This window comes from Triticum aestivum, chromosome 2D (genome assembly GCF_018294505.1).
Source record: "Triticum aestivum cultivar Chinese Spring chromosome 2D, IWGSC CS RefSeq v2.1, whole genome shotgun sequence".
Classification (NCBI taxonomy): Eukaryota; Viridiplantae; Streptophyta; class Magnoliopsida; order Poales; family Poaceae; genus Triticum; species Triticum aestivum.
In genome coordinates this window covers 21,508,754-21,512,777 of record NC_057799.1, presented here as the reverse complement: position 1 = coordinate 21,512,777, position 4,024 = coordinate 21,508,754, and positions in this window count along the sequence as shown.

The following is a 4,024-nucleotide window of genomic DNA, read 5'->3' as shown; positions in this document are numbered from 1 at the left end:
ACAGGTAATTGATATTTATTGGGAGAGCCTTCATCATCACTCTCATCAATATTATCAGTTTCAATAATTTCATTCTCTCTAGCCCTAGCAAGTTGTTCATCAAGAAATTCACCAAGTGGCACAGTAGTATCAAGCATAGAAGTAGTTTCACCATAAGTATCATGCATAGCAGAAGTGGCATCATCAATAACATGCGACATATATTAATTAATAGCAGAAGCAGGTTTAGGTGTCGCAAGCTTACTCAAAACAGAAGGTGAATCAAGTGCAGAGCTAGATGGCAGTTCCTTACCTCCCCTCGTAGTTGAGGGATAAATTTTTGCTTTCTCGTCTTTCAAGTTACTCATAGTGACCAGCAGATATAAATCCCAAGTGACTCAAAGAATAGAGCTATGCTTCCCGGCAATGGCGCCAGAAAATAGTCTTGATAACTGCTACCTCTTGAGCACTGTGTTGCTTTTCCCTTAAAGAGGAAAGGGTGATGCAGCAAAGTAGCATAAGTATTTCCCTCAGTTTTTGAGAACTAAGGTATCAATCCAGTAGGAGGCCACGCACGAGTCCCTCGCACCTACTCAAACAAATAAATCCTCGCAACCAACGCGATAAGGGGTTGTCAATCCCTACACGGTCACTTACGAGAGTGAGATCTGATAGATACGATAAGATAATATTTTAGGTATTTATATGATAAAGATGCAAAGTAAAGAAAGTAAAATAAAAACGGCGTTAGAAATAACTTGTTGTCGGGAAATTAATATGATGGAAAATAGACCCGGGGGCCATAGGTTTCACTAGTGGCTTCTCTCATGAGCATAAATATTACGGTGGGTGAACAAATTACTGTTGAGCAATTGACAGAATTGAGCGTAGTTATGAGAATATCTAGGTATGATCATGTATATAGGCATCACGTCCGAGACAAGTAGACCGACTCCTGCCTGCATCTACTACTATTACTCCACACATCGACCACTATCCAGCATGCATCTAGAGTATTAAGTTCATAAGAACAGAGTAACGCCTTAAGCAAGATGACATGATGTAGAGGGATAAACTCATGCAATATGATATAAACCCCATCTTGTTATCCTCGATGACAACAATACAATACGTGCCTTGCTGCCCCTACTGTCACTGGGAAAGGACACCGCAAGATTGAACCCAAAGCTAAGCACTTCTCCCATTGCAAGAAAGATCAATCTAGTACGCCAAACCAAACTGATAATTCAAAGAGACTTGCAAAGAAAACCAATCATACATAAAAGAATTCAGAGAAGATTCAAATATTGTTCATAGATAAACTTGATCATAAACCCACAATTCATCGGTCTCAACAAACACACCGCAAAAGAAGATTACATCGAATAGATCTCCACAAGAGAGGGGGAGAACATTGTATTGAGATCCAAAAAGAGAGAAGAAGCCATCTAGCTAATAACTATGGACCCGAAGGTCTGTGGTAAACTACTCACACATCATCGGAGAGGCTATGGTGTTGATGTAGAAGCCCTCCATGATCAATGCCCCCTCCAGCGGAGCTCCGGAACAGGCCCCAAGATGGGATCTCACGGGTACAGAAGGTTGCGGTGGTGGAATTAGGTTTTTGGCTCCGTATCTGGTAGTTTGGGAGTACGTAGATATATATAGGAGGAAGGAGTATGTCGGTGGAGCAACATGGGGCCCACGAGGGTGGAGGGCGCGCCCCCTACCTCGTGCCCTCCTGGTTGATGTCTTGACGTAGGGTCCAAGTCCTCTGGATCACGTTCGTTCCGAAAATCACGTTCCCGAAGGTTTCATTCCGTTTGGACTCTGTTTGATATTCTTTTTCTGCGAAACTCTGAAATAGGCAAAAACAGCAATTCTAGGCTGGGCCTCCGGTTAATACGTTAGTCCCAAAAATAATATAAAAGTGTATAATAAAGCCCAATAATGTCCAAAACAAAATATAATATAGCATGGAAGAATAAAAAATTATAGATACGTTTGAGACGTATCAAGCATCCCCAAGCTTAATTCCTGCTCGTCCTCGAGTAGGTAAATGATAAAAACAGAATTTTTGATGTGGAATGCTACTTGGCATAATTTCAATGTAATTCTTCTTAATTGTGGTATGAATATTCAGATCCGAAAGATTCAAGACAAAAGTTTAATATTGACATAAAAATAATAATACTTCAAGCAGACTAACTAAGCAATTATGGCTTCTCAAAATAACATTGCCAAAGAAAGTTATCCCTACAAAATCATATAGTCTGGCTATGCTCTATCTTCACCACACAAAATATTTAAATCATGCACAACCCCGATGACAAGCCAAGCAATTGTTTCATACTTTTGACGTTCTCAAACTTTTTCAATCTTCATGCAATACATGAGCGTGAGCCATGGACATAGCACTATATGTGGAATAGAATGGTGGTTGTGGAGAAGACAAAAAGGAGAAGATAGTCTCACATCAACTAGGCGTATCAACGGGCTATGGAGATGCCCATCAATAGATATCAATGTGAGTGAGTAGGGATTGTCATGCAACAGATGCACTAGAGCAATAAGTATAAGAAAGCTCAACAAAAGAAACTAAGTGGGTGTGCATCCAACTCGCTTGCTCACGAAGACCTAGGGCATTTTGAGGAAGCCCATCATTGGAATATACAAACCAAGTTCTATAATGAAAAATTCCCACTAGTATATGAAAGTGATATCATAGGAGACTCTCTATCATGAAGATCATGGTGCTACTTTGAAGCACAAGTGTGGTAAAAGGATAGTAACATTGTCCCTTCTCTCTTTTTCTCCCATTCATTTTATTTTATTTGGGCCTTTTTTATGGCCTCTTTTTTTTTCGTTCGGAGTCTCATCCCAACTTGTGGGGGAATCATAGTCTCCATCATCCTTTCCTCACTTGGGACAATGCTCTAAAAATGATGATCATCACACTTTTATTTACTTACAACTCAACAATTACAACTCAATACTTAGAACAAAATATGACTCTATGTGAATGCCTCCGGCGGTGTACCGGGATATGCAATGAATCAAGAGTGACATGTATGAAAGAATTATGAACGGTGGCTTTGCCACAAATACAGTGTCCACTACATGATCATGCGAAGCAATATGACAATGATGGAGCGTGTCATAGTAAACGGAACGGTGGTAAGTTGCATGGCAATATATCTCGAAATGGCTATGGAAATGCCATAATAGGTAGGTATGGTGGCTGTTTTGAGGAAGGTATATGGTGGGTATATGATACCGGCGAAAAGTGCGCGGTATTACAGAGGCTAGCAATGGTGGAAGGAAGAAAAGTGCATATAATCCATGGACTCAACATTAGTCATAAAGAACTCATATAATTTTTGCAAAAATATACAAGTTATCAAAGCAAAGTATTACGCACATGCTCCTAGGGCGATATATTGGTAGGAAAAGACCATCGGTCGTCCCCGACAGCCCCTCATAAGGAAGACAATCAATAAATAAATCATGCTCCGACTTCATCACATAACGGTTCACCATACGTGCATGCTACGGGAATCACAAACTTTAACACAAGTATTTCTCAAATTCAAAATTACTCAACTAGCATGACTCTAATATCACCATCTTCATATCTCAAAACAATTATCAAGCATCAAACTTCTCATAGTATTCAACACACTCATAAGAATTTTTCTTTTTCTAATCTTGAATGCCTATCATTGTCAAAGCAAACTACCATGCTGTTTTGTAGGACTCTCAAAATAATCTAAGTGAAGCATGAGAGAACAATAGTTTCTATAAAACAAATCCACCACCGTGCTCTAAAAGATATAAGTGAAGCACTAGAGCAAAAACTATATAACTCAAAAGATATAAGTGAAGCACATAGAGTATTCTAATAATTTCCGAATCATGTGTGTCTCTATCAAAAGGTGTGTACAACAAGGATGATTGTGGTAAACTAAAAAGCAAAGACTCAAATCATACAAGACGCTCCAAGCAAAACACATATCATGTGGTGAATAAAAATATAGATCCAAGT